We start from the raw sequence: 16,339 nt of genomic DNA, 5'->3' as shown, positions 1-16,339 counted from the left end.
TTGCCGGCCGTCGACTTTAGAGATCCCATCGACTTCAGAGCGCCCGTTGACACCTATATATACGCCGAATTTATTTTCACGTCACATGTTCTGGCCATCACCTGCACAGCTGCCAGTTTGTCATCCACAGGGTGAGCGGCCAGCTCGTGATCTACGGGGTGGCACGGAGCTGGACTTTGATTTCTTATTCGAGGATTTTGACATGTCTCCGGCTCCAAGGCCCGCTCAGGCGACTGCTGAGGAGCCATCTCAGGAGCCCTCTAGCCAGCCATCTCAGGAGCCCGTCGACATACAGGTTTAAATTTTTACAATTAAATAATGTATTAAGTTAATTGTTTATATGTTATTTTATGTTTAGTTTAGCATAAAACTAAACTATATTGTTTATATGTTATTTCAGGTTCATTCTTCTGCGCATGTGGACCCGTCTCCTGTTCCGGCACCATCTACATCTCCGGCTCCGGGGCCCACTCGGGAGACAGCTGAGGAGCCAGCTCATGATCCCTCTAAGGATCCCTCTAGTCAGCCATCTCAGGACCCCGTCGACACACAGGTTTGATATTTTATAATAAAATAATGTATTAAATTAATTGTTTATATGTTATTTTATGTTTAGTTTAGCATAAAAATAAACTAAATTGATCATATGTTATTTTAGGTACATTCTTCTGCGCCTATGGATCCTTCTCCTACTCCGACAGAGTCATCTCCTGAAGATCACATTTCGGCCACCGTCGTCTCCCATAGGAAGCATGTTTTGAACAAGCCCCTATAGGAGGGGAACCCAGGATGATCGCCATAGAGCATGCACAGATTAAGAAGAAGAGGGGGGATGGAGATGATGGTGAGAGTGGTGGGGCTGGTGGGGTTCGTCTTAGGCCTAAGGTTATTCTAAAACCTCCCACATGTGAGACCTAGGGGAATGGAGATTGTATATTTGTAAATAAAATGTACATTTTATGTTAATATCATATTTTTTTTGGTATTATTTTCTTAGTGATAATTAATTATCCTAGTTTTTATTATCGTTTAATAGTAACTCGTGCGACGTCCTAAATTAATCAAAACCCTATAAATAAAGCACTTAAACCTAAAGATAATAAGTTTCCAAACAAACAAAACTTACTTCGGGGCACTTTACAACCCCTGAAACGACGATCCAAACGTATAGGTATACTTGATGTGTTGAGCCTACATTACTGTTCGCAGAAAAAGATATCAGGTTCTATATATAATATTGATATTCTGGCGAATTTAAACATGACTAATCTTTGGTCAAAGTATGGAAAAAACGTGAATTTCAAAACTATTCAAAAGAATAAAGGCATGGGAATTTTAGTAAACCTCTATTGCGCACTAATTTTATGCGCAAAGGTTACTTTGGTTCTTTTTTTTTAGCAGGGTATTTTGGTAACTTTAGATACTTTTCAAATTAAAAAAGTTGCGGACTCTCAAGATGGGGTCATATTGCATAAAATATAGTAATAAGATAGGGTCATATTGCATAAAATATTTCTATTATATATAAGCGTCAAAGGAGGACCAACACAGCATTAATAAATTGTACATAGAGCATTCCATATTGTACCCTATTTTACTGGTGAAGGAGACATTAGATTGTACTATAAATTTTGCCAATTTCATTAATGATGAATAGACACGTGTTTGTACAAAAAGTTTAGTAAATTGTACACTTTAACCAAATTTATTTTTCATCCCACTTGGACATATGTCATGGTACTGAATATTTATTCTCTTGTCCTATATACACGTGTATGCACTTCATTCTAATCCTCCTCTTTTGAGTGACACATATTTACACTCTCCGATTCCAAATACTATTGTTTACTTAGCCTTTTTCAATTCTCTTAAGAAACATTAGCTTCTACAAAAAAATAGCTATTTTGACTAAACTATCCTTAATTAATAAAATTCTTACTTATTTGTTGTCTTCAGTAAATAAAGGAAAATCTGGAAGAATACAATTAATTCCTTGATTATGTAAGTTAACACTTATTTTGAACCATAGTAAAAAAGCTAAGTGGACACTTATTTTGAACAGAGTACCTTTTTATTCCCTTTTTCCTTCTTTGACATTACGACAAATTGTACCCAAAGTCTTATAGATTGTACTGTAAATTTTGTCAATTTCATTAATGATGAATGGACATGTGTTTGTACCAAAAGTTTAGTAAATTGTACACTTTAATCAAACTTCTTTTTCATCCCACTTGGACATATGTCATGGTACTGAATATTTATTCTCTTATCCTATATGCATGTGTATGCGCTTCATTCTAATCCTCCTCTTTTGAGTGACACATATTTACACTCTCCGATTCAAAATAATTGTTTACTTAGCTTTTTTCACATCTCTTAAGAAAACACCAGCTTCTAGAAAGAAATGAGTATTTTGACTAAACTATCTTTAATTAATAAAATTCTTGCTTATTTATTGTCTTGAGTAAATAGAGGCAAATCTGGAAGAATACAATTAATTCCTTGATTATGTAAGTTAACACTTATTTTGAACCACAGTAAAAAGGCTAAGTGGACACTTATTTTGAACGGAGTACGTTTTTATTCCCTTTTTCCTTCTTTGACATTACTTTACTTATTTTCATTCTCCTGTGTGTTCTCTGATTATTGTTTCTTCACATTTATAAAATTTAAAATTTATTACTTTATATTTTCATTTAGGAATTTGATAATTTTACTTGTGGATTAAAACTCTATGATTTACAATATTATGTCTATCTTTCTAATTTTGATTTTTGTTTAACTAATTTTAAAAATATGTTATTAGTTTTTCTTTTATGAAATCTAATGAACCACAGTACAAAGGCTAACTGGATACTTATTTTGAACGGAATACTTTTTTATTCCCTTTTTCCTTCTTTGACATTACTTTACTTATTTTTATTCTCCTTTGTATTCTCTGATTATTGTTTATTTACATTTATAAAATTTATTACTTTATATTTTCATTTAGGAATTTGATAATTTTACTTGTGGATTAAAACTCTATGATTTACGATATTATGTCTATATTTCTAATTTTGATTTCTTTGTAACAATTCTTTAAATCTATAATTGTTAATATAAAAAATTCTAATGTAACTGATTTACCCCTTATTAACTTATTTTTTGTTTAATTAATTTTAAAAATATTTTATTAGTTTTTCTTTTATGAAATCCAATATATACAACAATGGTTCTTATATTTAGATATGAACAATTAGTCAATAGCGATGGATATCAACTTGTCGGGATACATATTAGATATTAATTTTTTTTTTTTTAAAAATAGAATCAAAATATTAATTTTTCCTCAAATTCTTACTAATTTTCTTTTTCCCATCGATGAACAACTTTTATTGATATGACAACGAGGAAATAGTCCAACTCTTTCTACCTCAAAGACTTAATTCTATCATACATGTTTGAGATCTCAAAAGAAAATGATTTAAAACACTTGAAACTTATTTGCGTTAATGTTAAAGTTAGAAGATATATTTAATTTTTAAACTCCAATTTTTAATTTTAACTAAAGTGATGGTACGTTACCAAACTTTAAAGACTACATAAAGTAAATAACCAAATTAACTATTTTGGGCACCGTGCATCGCACGGGAATACTTTGCTAGTAGTAATATGAAAGTAGAATTGGACCGCACTTCTGATGACCAAAGCAGCTGGAAAGTTTGGTAAAAACCTGACCTGGTCTGTTGTTTTGTTGGCTTCTTCATAATTGTAATGAAAGATAAAACTACAAGAAAAAAATATTTGCCAATAATTTTTTTTTATTGCCATAGATTGATTATTATTATAAAAAATACTTTTGGCAACAAAAAAAATTATTGCATAAACTTTTTCCAACGGCTACTATTGTAAGTTTGTAATGACGTGCAATAACTTTTTTTTTTTATTGCCAAAAGTATTTTTTGTAGTAATAATTAATACTATAGCAATAAAATTAAATTGTTTGGCAACAAAAAAGTTCATTTGCTAATAATAAAACTAAATTGTTGCTAATTATTAAATTTTTTATTGTCATTTCTCTATTTTCTTGTAGTGTCAGATTTTGCTTTTCTGTTAATGTTTTTTTGTCCAACAAAAGAAAGAAAGCTTGGATTTACTCGGCGTAAGATGATATTTTTTCTGACTTTGTAGGATCCTCAAATGATTCTACGATATCTTTGGTCCACAAAAAGACATACCGTTTTGCTTAGAGATGTGTGATGAAAACACCAAAAGAGTTGACATAATATATGGAGTATATTATATAGGTATCTAAATTTGATACACTCCAACTTATAAAATAATCATTTAAATATCTCAACTCATCTGTATTGTATCAAGACACCTCTAAAAGTTATGCGTCATGTCAGCATCAAGTGATAATATCGCGTTGAGATGCCGTGATGCACATTCTCAAAATTACAGTGTTTAGGTGTGAGTTGAGCTCAAGTTAAAGATGTCTACGTATTATGCCCAAAACAAATACCATCAGTCATCTTTCGACGAGGATATATATTTTATGTAAAAGTAGGTAATATTTAATTTTTTAAAACCTTTTTTTATTTTTTTGGCTTTAAGAATTAATTAATGTCTGGCTGTTTTACTTTTCAAAATACAGTAGGTAAAGTGACATTTATTCTTTAACAATTTGTTCAACAACAATAACGATGTTCTACTGAATACATAAGTAGTATATACTTCCTTCCATTTTTTATTTTTTTTTACAACTAAGTATTCTGACCCACTAATTCATTAACTCAGTTTCACGCCCTGTGGAATCCAAGCAATCTCTTTATTTTTAAAGTTTTAACTCAAAATTTCTATTCAGAATGAAGACATTTTGTTTATTTAACCACATACCTAGCTGATTATTATATTTCTTGATACTTATCCTGTAATTTGTTTTGTTGTTTTTTTCGAAATCATTTCCTCAGAGATCGCAGTACTTGATTGCAATACGCAAACGACCTTTTCTGTGCGCGTGAGCCTGGGCAGGTTTCTTTTTTATTTGTTATTTGAGTCTCCTTGTTTTTGCAGTGGAAGGTTTCCTTTTCGTTTTCTTTTGGATAAAGACATAAATGGCCATTCGGGTGAAATTATTGACATTAAATAACCCAAGAAGCTTAAAAAATAATTTTTAGCTGTTTCAAAGTTATTCCATTTCGTTGCCTTTTGCAATTAATTCCAGCATGTGTATAGAAATTGTATCATTATTCTATAGAAAATGTATCACTACTGTATATGCATAGAAAATGTTTCATACGTATACAAATTATACCATTGTTGTATTATAACGACCCGTTTGGTTGTTTAGGTCCTTTTACCCTTTTACCCCTGTGAACTTTTCCCCTAGCTTCGTTAGAGTGTATTTGACATGCGGGGATGGGTGGAACGGTTCCCAAGGTAGTCGGGCGAGTCTTGTTTGACTTTGAGGAATTTAGAAGTTTTTAAGTTGAATAAGTGAAAACGTATTGACCAATAGTTAACTTTTGGTTAAATGAGACTTCTGGGGATTCCATCGGTTCCATTAGGTCCGGAAGGTCGATTATAACTTGGTAGTGGGGTTGGTTCGATTGCCGAGGCACTCGGGGGTGTTTTTGGTTCTTTGGGTGGAAAGCTTGTTTTTGGCGTTTGGGGGTTGACCGGGTCAAGACGATCTCTTTTGGAAATTCTGAGGGTAAGGGTGAGTTCGTAGCGTGTTTTAGAGTGGGTTGCATGTTTGATTTGTATCCGGAAGGTCTCAGATGAGTTTCATATTAGGGGTTGAACTTGGTGAAAACCATAATTTTGCTGGTTTCAGGTGTGCCGCACTTGCGGGCCCGCCCCTGCAGGATTTGGTCCGCAGGTGCGAGTATCTGTGGTCAGGGGGTTGGCCGCATCTGCGAACTTCCCCAACTTACTACTAGAGAAGTGCGAATTACATGGGGATTTTCCTGAAGATTTTCCTACTAAAAAAAAATTCAAAGAAAAAACCTTCGTGGGTAATTATTACCTGCGGAGTCTAGAATCCCTAGATAAGTTACATGGGGATTTTGAAACCGCATATAAATTACCTGCTAATTTTCTTGCAATGAAAGAAAGGATATTTCTTGCAGATTTTCATAAGGAAAAATCCGCAAGTAAAATTCTAACTAAATTTTGGCAAAAAATAGTGGAAAAGAGGGATTTGTTATAAAATAATAAAGCAAGAACAAGAATATTTGTAGAGAAGGAGAGAAGAGAGGAATTCTTTATTTCTCTTGTTCGGGATTGATTTACAATGAAGGAGAACCTCTATATTTATAGGGGAAAAGTGACTTGATCCCATAGTCACCTAATATTTCTCCTAAAGATAGACGTCCACAATAATAAATAATATTTATAACACTCCCCCTTGGATGTCTATTTGATGGATAATGTGCCTCGTTAAAACCTTACTAGAAAAAACCCAGTGGGAAAAAATCTAGTGAAGGAAAAAGAGTACACATTTCTAACAATACGCTATTTGGTTGCCTCATTAAAAACCTTACTAGGAAAACCCAATTGGGACAAAACCTTGGCTAAGGGGAAAAGAGTACAACACGTATTAACTCCCCCTGATGGGTACATCACTACAAAACTTGAATCTTTGCATTACAATCTTGTGTACCATCTTCTTGAAAGTTGTAGTTTGTAGAGACTTGGTGAATAAATCAGTCATATTATCGCTCGAACAAATCTCTTGCACGTTGGTATCACCATACTTCTGGAGCTTGTGTGTGAAGAACAACTTTTGTGAAATAAGCTTTATCCTTTTATGAATTCACTCTTTAGTTAGGATATGTATGTGGTCACATCTTCAGTCTTTGGATAGAGTTGCATCAGCATATAATATTGTTGAAATCACTCCAAGTGCATTCCTGAATTGCTTTATAAATAAATGTTATCTTTATATGATTTGACTGTCATGTAAAACAACATCGTACGACCATAATCCATCATAGTCATAGCAAAATATATAAATGCATCAATTGCATAAAGATATTGCACTTCAGGACCAAAAAATTCTGCAAGTTTCTCATTTCAACTTCTTTTAGCAGATAATAAATTGCTTTTGAGAACTCTTCAAGAGTTTCAATAATATTCAAGTAATCAACTTGCACCAACAATATGACAAATTTTGATTTTCGCAAAGTCATAAGGATAAATAGAGTCATTTGTGCCCTTAGTCAGTAAATATTCATTAAGGTGATAAAATCGCGTTCACTTTGCTTCACTTAATTCATGTGAGAATTATGAACAAATTTCTACAACTTGTATATGCTTCAGGCATTTAAAATTCTTCAGGAATTTTCATATAATTTTGTCAAGTAATTCATATAGGCTGTGACAACATCTATTTTTATTTAAATACGTGACATCTTCTGGTGTCTGGACAGCATGTCCAATAAGCTTTACGCTTACCAAGATGTGTCATTTCACTTGATAATAATTTCACGTTAGCATGCTTTAATAGACGTAAAATTTTGATCCTCACAATCTTTTACAATATTGCGCTATATTGTACCAAAGATATCGTCGACGATATATCATTTGTATCGGTTCGCAATGTGACATAACTTATTGAGATCTCATCACTTTCATTATTTTAGGTACCTAAATATCTCATAAGGTTTCATGAAGTGTTATGTCGTGTGCTCTTCAAGAGCATATTGCCTCCTTATTATGACCATTTTGATCTTTTGCTCCTTGCCCTTTTCAAGGATTATATCATTTGGAACCGATTGATCTACCATGCTTCATGCATGTTGTATACTTTGTCCTTCAGGGACATTAATATTAATAGGAGCATTTTGCAGCCGAAATTAGAAATTAATTTTGGGTCAGCAAATGCTTCTAGCATTTGAGTTGAATTATCTTTTGAATGAGGATCATACTAATGATAATTCATAACATATTCCTCAGCTGCTTATTCTCTCCCCTTTATGTTAGAAAAACTAACATATATCCCATCTTCTTTGGGGGAGTCCATCTTTGTGCATCATGGTAGATTAATTAATCATATACCACACATAAAAAACTGTTAGATGGAAATATCTAGTTCCTAACCCTGAACCAATTGTGAAGGCAGAATTATCATAATTTATTGGTCTGAAGCATACAAATGATGTTGTATACAATATATCATATCTCAGACCACACATGAAGCTTTGTTCTCATAAGCAATGGTTTAGCTATTTATCGGAGGCATTCAACGCCAAACCAGCTTGGTATAAACTAGCATTAACAAGATGAATTATCTTAATTACATAATCTGAAAATTGTGCTCTCAACTCAATTATTTTGAGCAAGTAACTTTGCATATGTCAAACTGCCGGTTGACAATAAACGCACATGTGACAGTCTTATCGATGCATCTATTTAAGACATCACATAACAAGTGAACGGGCCCATATTCACCTTTTTATATTTTTTCAGAATTTAGGGAATTCAATTTCAACATTAACCAGTATAATTAACGTATCGTGAGAACAAGCAACAAAAATAATTCCTTGAAGAATCTTCTAGATCTTCAATATATGTCAAATACTCAATTTTCACGTCATATTTGAATCGGGATGGCCAAACCGCTCATGCCGACTAATAAAATTATTCATACTAGTAAACTTCAGGTTTACCATACCATGTGCTATATGTTTTAGTAAACTTCTGGTTTACTATGACATGAATTATTTTTTTGCACCAATAAACTTCTGGTTTACCATGTGATTCATCATGCTTATATCTGTGTAGTACAATTTGGAGAATAAAGAGGGTAACCATTCGTATACATATTTCTTACCCACTATAATTTTCAAGATATTTAATCCTCCAATCATTTATAGCTTCAATATGATAGCCATTTACTTTAGTAAACTTCGGGTTTATTACAACTTGTGTTTTGGTCATAACACCTTCGTACATTTCAATTTAGAATGAATGACATAGAGGCTCTTCCGGAGCCTTTAATTTATTCTCCATAATCACATTTTGTTTGGACACTACTAGTGTCGTGATCTTGTAGATGAGTAGTTAGCTCTTCTGGAGCCTTTAATTAATTTTGTACTACCAATACTGCTTAAATACTGTTGGTATCATACAAGAAATTTTAATTAAACATTGCTGGTGTCATGAGATAACAATAGTTAAATGGACATGTAGAGACAATAGTAGATTTCAAAATTTGCGATTTCGGGAGCAGATTTCTGAGTTTGCTACATCGGGAGCAGATTTCTGAATTTGCTACGTCGGGAGTGAATCATAGAATATTTAGAATACTTTATTTTTCTCAATTATTTAATCTCTTCTGGAGATGAGTCGTTATAACTTTACAACCAAACGCACGTCCGTAGTCATAAGCTTTATACATGTTATCACATTCACTTCAGGGAATGAATCTATATTTATAATATTTATCAAAAGTTTTCATTCTTCAGGAATGAAATATAATCATCTGGACGTATCTTAATCATATCAGTTTATGATAGCTTAAAACCTCTTTTAAGATATTGTTACTTCAGGAACAAATCGAGGTATGCATATAATGTAGAGAATTTTTCTGGAACATATCCTCAATAGAGATCATAACAAGCCTATAAAAATATTACCACTTCTAGTGATTGTAGGCAGAATAAATTTAGTAATGAAACTTAAAAATATTACCACTTCTGGCGAACTCTGCTAGAGTTCGAATATCTTCTGATATAAGATATTGAATATAGAGTACTGTTGTGGAAGACGTTCTATTATCGATAGCCAATAACTAAAATCGCACCAGTCATAGAAAAGTAAAATTTTCCAACGAATTTAATAGATACGGACCGACAAATGCTTTTATATGCTCTTGAAATTAAAATGCTAGCACATCTTAATACGGCAAGCTTAGATGCATGAACCCCAATACTAAAAAAGATAAAAAAAAAATAAGTGATACTTACTCATGGACCCAATAATACTAAAAACAATTACTCCAATGGAACTTGCCAACATTGACACGGTAATGAAGGTCAAATAAAATACCTCATACCTTTCCAAACGCATGCGTACAGTAGCTATCGATACGTTTGTTCAACCAATTCCTTAGACCTATGATAACTACATGTTTGCTTTCTCCAAAACCCAGTATCCTTTTCAAAGTGCTCAAGGCAGAATCTCGTGCTGATAACGTGTTATAAAATATTAAAGCGAAACAAGAATATTTGTAGAGAAGGAGAGAAGAGAGAATTCTTTATCTCTTGTTCGTGATTGATTTACAATGAAGGAAATCCTATATTTATAGGGGAAAAGTGACTTGATCCCAAAGTCACTACCCTAATATTTCTCCTAAAGATAGATGTCCACAATAATAAATAATATTTATAACAAGATTCAATTTTTTCCATACTTTTCGGGGGATACATACTAGTAACTCCAACCCCATTATTTGTTTATCTTGTATTTTAATTCAATTTCACACAAATTACCTGTTTTCCTTGGGCATACCAACAACTAAGGGTGTCAATGGTTCGGTTCGGCCGGTTTTTTACAAAAATTTATACTATACCAATTTTTTGGTTACTCTACTATATATAACCAAAATTAAACTTTTGAAAACCGTCCCAATGAGATAGGTTTTTTCAACCCGGTATTGGTACGGTTCGGTTAATTTTCGACTTTTTTAAAAGAATCATCTAATGCAATACGAAAAACAAGGATTAAAAACTTATGGAAGAAACAAACTGAAAACACTACATTATTGATGCTCACAAATACAACGACATCTACTTATAACTTATAAGGAACACACTACATGATAAATACGTATATTCGTTGCTTCTAAAAGAATATTAATTTATTAAAAACTATAATTGCACAATGGATTGATGGATCTTGCAGGTAGCAAGGCAGCAAACCAACAATTGTATCAAGACATGATAATTGGTGTTTAAAGATTAGTTTTATCATAAGAAATTATTGAAAAGTAGAACTATATAAATTAATTGTCGTATAGGTTCCAGCGGCAGTGGAGAAAGAGTAATTGTACTAAAAAAATTAGTTAAAGAATTTGCAATATGAAGTTATATGTAGTTACTACCATTGCAAATTGGAATAAGAACTTTAAAAATTTAGAAAAAATATAAACAAAAAGAAGAGGAGGAGAAACCAAACCTTATCTTCTTTTGGAGCAGTTGATGATATTATCACGTAGTAGAGTTCCAGGCTTTATGTATTTGGTTTCAATAGGGTCGACGGGTAAGTTTAAATTTTAATTATAGCCCTCTCCATTTAAATTCATCACAAAGACAAAATATCTAAAGCTATATATTATAAATTATCATACATAAAATATATTTCTACATATGTATTTATTCGGTTCCGTTCGATATTTTTTATATAATAAAAACCCACCCTAATTATTCGGTACGGTTATCGATTTATTTTAAAACTTTCAATTTTATTAGTGTTCTAGGCTTTATGTATTTGGTTTCAATAGGGTCGACGGGTAAGTTTAAATTTCAATTATAGCCCTCTCCATTTAAATTCATCCCAAAGACAAAATATCTAAAGCTATATATTATAAATTATCATACATAAAATATATTTCTACATATGTATTTATTCGGTTCCGTTCGATATTTTTTATATAATAAAAACCCACCCTAATTATTCGGTACGGTTATCGGTTATCGATTTATTTTAAAACTTTTGATTTTATTGAAAAAAAGGATCAATTCAATCGATTAATTCCCCTAGTTCCATTTGCCACAGCACATATACGTTTAGATCGGTGCACTTGAAACGTTACCAAATAACACACACGGACCTCCGTGATATTGAATATAAACTCAAACTCTTATTGTCCGCATCCGATGTGGTACGCCTAAATGGCTACTACAATCTTTCTACCACTTCCCTATCCTTTAAATTAAAGATGTAAAATTATAAGTATGAGACTGAAACTACTGCTAACTTTCAATAAATTAATAAATAATCATGACACTGCTATCAATAAATAAATGGGTGAAAATCATTTATGTCCCCCAAATTTGCTTTCCTTATTCTTTTTAACAATAGACATTTTCCCCACTTATTCGATGTAATTTCTATTTTACACTTGACATTTTCAATCCCCATCTATATATTATCTTTTTATATTATATATAATATTTTATTTTCTAACTTAGATATTTTACCTATAGTTTAAATGATTTTATATTTTATTACAAACTTTTATTTAAGTTCATCAATTAACAATATAAAGAATATATTTTTATGAACTTGATATAAAATCTAACTCTGTTTCTTATGTTTGTTATTTTTATATGACATGCATTAATTAAATATGTATGCAAGTATGTACACGGTTGTGTGTATATTCATGTTTCACTTCTCTCTTATTTTCTATTTGTATAATATCATTAACTTTTGTTAGATATTTTTTTTAAAAATATATCGTGATTTTAAAGAAGTAAACGGAAAAAAAAGTTGACATTATTGAATTAAATAAGCATTAAAAAAAAATTAAATAACGTATAAGGAGGAGAATATCTACTATTCAAAGTTAGGGAATTTGATTTTAAAATAAAGTCCGAGGTAAATGATTTTCACCCTTTATAAATTAACTAAATATGATAATCTTATTAACAATAACGTCTAAATTGTTGCTTTAAACCTTTTTTTTCGGGAATGGAAAACCTTTCTGTTGAATACCTTATTAGAGTGAATATATTGCAGAAAAATATTACTTTTTCAATTTTTTAAAACCAAGTTATTGAGTAGAAACTATTACTATTCCTTAAATCTACCTTAAATAGCTTAAAAACCTTTTAAATCTGCACAACAAAATATACAACTAACTTTTTAGGTAAGAAAAGCCACAAATAAATCCCCTAAAAGTAAATAATTAATTAAATCTACGGAACCAAAAGCCGCAAGTATTTTTTCTAGGTAATAAAACCCTTAGGTAAATTTTCAAGCAATACTTTTTTGGGAAAAGGACACAAATGGCCGCTGGGCCCAAAACAAAACCTACGCCCTGGCTCAAGTTTTCCCAAACCCAAGAAGTAGCTCCTAAACAATTCGCATCCGGTAGCCAAAATCTGTAGCAAGCCTTTCGTGGCGACTAAAAGTCGCCACAAAAGATTTAAAAAGTCGCCACTAATAGCCCAAGCGCTTTTTTTTAAAAAAAAAAAAACAAAAAAAACTAAAGGCCTGCTACAGAAAAATCAAGTTTTTTAGTGGCAACTAAAAAAGTCGCCACTAAAGGTTAAGTATCCCAAAACATGTATAATATATGTATATTTAGTAAGAAATATTCCAAAAAAACTCTGAGGTTATTTTTGTATATAATATGTATCATTTGTGTATAAAAATATGTATCAGTACCTATCTGTAATGTATAGAAATTGTATAAAATATGAATCACTAAGGTATGTATCATTTTTGTATATAATATGTATCATTTGTGTATATAATGTGTACTATAGAATAGAAAATTGTATCATTTTTGTATATAATATGCATTATTTTTGTATAGAAAGTGTATATATAATTCCAGCATGTGTATATAAACTGTATCAGTCTTGTATAGAAAGTGTATCATACGTATAAAAAATGTATCATAGAAACCGTATCATTGTGGCATATAATACGTGTCACTATTGTATATGTAAAAAAAATATCATATCATTATTGTATAATATCTGTATAATAAATGTATAATTAACGTATAATTAATTCCAGCATATGTATATAAACTATATCATTCTTGTATCTAAAGTGTATATAGAATTTCAGCATATGTATATAAACTGTATCATTCTTGTATATAGTACTAAATATACACATATTATACATATTTTGGGATATTTCTTACTAAATATACACATATTATACATGTTTTGGGATATTTAACCTTTAGTGGCGACTTTTTTAATTGCCACTAAAAAACCTGATTTTTCTGTAGCAAGCCTTTAGTGGCGACTTTTTTTTGTGGTGACTAAAAAAAGTCTAACTTTTTTTTTTTAAAGGCGCTTGGGCTGTTGGGCCGGCCAGTGCTTGACATTATTTTGGGCCAGCCAGCCATTTTTTGGTATTATTTTGGGCCGAGCGGACTCCTGGGGGTATTAGGCCCAAATATTAGCCAAATGTGGCATTACTCTGGGCCATTGGATACACAGTGTCCTTTTCCCTACTTTTTTTGCTAAATTTGCAACTAAAAGATCCTCAAGTAATTCCCTAGTTAATAAAATTCCCAGGTAATTTCCCAAGAAAGATTCCCAGCTAAATCCGCAACAAACAAATCCTCAAGTAATTTTTCAGGTAATAAAATTCACAGGTAAATTCCCAAGAAACTATTCCTAGCTAAATCCACAGGCTAAAGATCCTCAGGAAATTCCCCAGATATGAAAATTCCTGGATAAATCCTCAAATAATTATCCCTAACTAAATCCGCAGGTAGCTTTACATGGGGATTTTTCTGTGAATTAATAAAGGAAATTATATTATTCATTTACTTGTGGATTTACTTATGAAAGGATTCTTGCGGACAAATTTTCCCACATAATTCCCTAGGTAGTACTTTTGCGCAAAATGACGCCAAATTTACCTGCAGATTTTCTTGAGAAAAAGTTTTTTGCAGGTAAAATATACTAGAACTTAGGAATTTCAGATTTTTGCATGAAAATCTGTAGGAAATTTCTGCGAATAAAATCCCCATGTAATTTGAGTTTTTCTAATAGTTGCGGCCAATTTTCCGCAGATGCGAGCCCGCACCTGCGAGGGATAGTCCACAGGTGCGGGATGCTGGATCAGAAAGTCCCATTTAATCCCATATTTTCCAACTTCGAACCCCATTCTCCCTATATCATTTCTTGGACCTAGTAACTCGTTGGAAGGGGAAAATTGAAGGGTTTTTCAAGGTAACTCATTGGGGTAAGCTTTCTATCCTTCTTTTATGATTTCGTAATGGATTAATTAAGGATTTTCTTGATGAGAAAGTTGTTTCGAAAGATGATTTTGTGACTTATAAACCCTAGGTTAGAAAGTGATTTTTCTTAACTAATCAGGGATGGTTTTGAAAGGATTTTCTAGTTTTTAGCTTGATTAAGCTTGGATAAAACTATTTCTAAACTTTAGACTTGATTTCAAAACGGATTTTCAATGGATTTAGTTTATGGGTTTTCTCCCAAAATTGGGGGTTTTGATAAATTGATGAAATTGATGCTCATTTGGGATTAGATATGCATGAAACTTAAGGTGGTGATTGTTTAGATTTCAGGTGAACTAATTTTCCAACAAATTTCCGATTTTGCCCTTGTGGGCCGAGGCGCACTTTCTAAGGTCATTTTTGAGTTGTTTGAGAAGTATAGCAATATGGGTGTCCTTAGACTCGTATACTAATGTAGAATACTAAATTGATAGACTTTGATCATTCTGGGGCAGTTCGGAAAGGAAAGGGTCAAGTGGATTGGTTTGTGGCACTTGTTCGGCTTCGAGATAGGTTACGACTTGCCTTTCTTAGACTCCTTTTAGAGAATCGTATGTATTTGATAGATGTTGACTGCGGAAAGCATGATAGGCCTTAGGGCATAGTTGTGGTGATAACACCACTGGTTTGGTATGGATGTTGTTATGTGGGCTTGTCGCCATGTTTGCTAATACGTGTGTTAGTTGATTAATCTGTTTTATCATTTGATTCTCATTCCTCTCATGGAAATGAAAGGCCGAAAGTAATGACTTGAATTGTGTTCAGCATTTTTGGCATGCATTATTTGATTCTACGATACCCATTGTTATATCTCACTTACCTCATGAAAAAGGAAGGTTAATAATAAAGCACTGAGTTGTGATTGTTGATTCATTTATCTTTGGCATTTGATACCTCACTTGTGACATGGAATAGAGATGGATAATTTAGTCGACTCGAGTTGTGATTAGCATTTGTGTCATGCATTGTAAACATCCGTGATTTGAGTTGTTGATGATTTAACATAAATCACCGATTTCAAATGTGATTTGATATGATGTGTGATTTGACATGATTGTGATCTGAAATGATGGTAAGTGAGAGAGTGTAGCCTCCGAGGTCTTTGCCGGAGAGCATAAAAGAGAGAGTGTGCTCATGATCCGAGGTCTTTACTGGAGCGAGATGAGTGCTCGTGATCCGCGGTCATTTATCGGAGCGAGAGAGTGCTTGTGTCTGAGGTCATTTGCCGAAACGAGGGTATATGGACTTCGCGGGCCCCCCATGAGTCATGGCTTTGAGGTATTACCCTTAGTATGTGTGTATAGTTTGGAGAGGAGGCATGGGGGGCATGGCATAGCATTGCATCCCATTTGT

This window comes from Lycium ferocissimum, chromosome 4 (assembly GCF_029784015.1).
Source record: "Lycium ferocissimum isolate CSIRO_LF1 chromosome 4, AGI_CSIRO_Lferr_CH_V1, whole genome shotgun sequence".
In the NCBI taxonomy this organism is placed as follows: Eukaryota; Viridiplantae; Streptophyta; class Magnoliopsida; order Solanales; family Solanaceae; genus Lycium; species Lycium ferocissimum.
The sequence above is the reverse complement of the archived record's forward strand: the minus strand, read 5'-3'. Positions refer to the sequence as shown.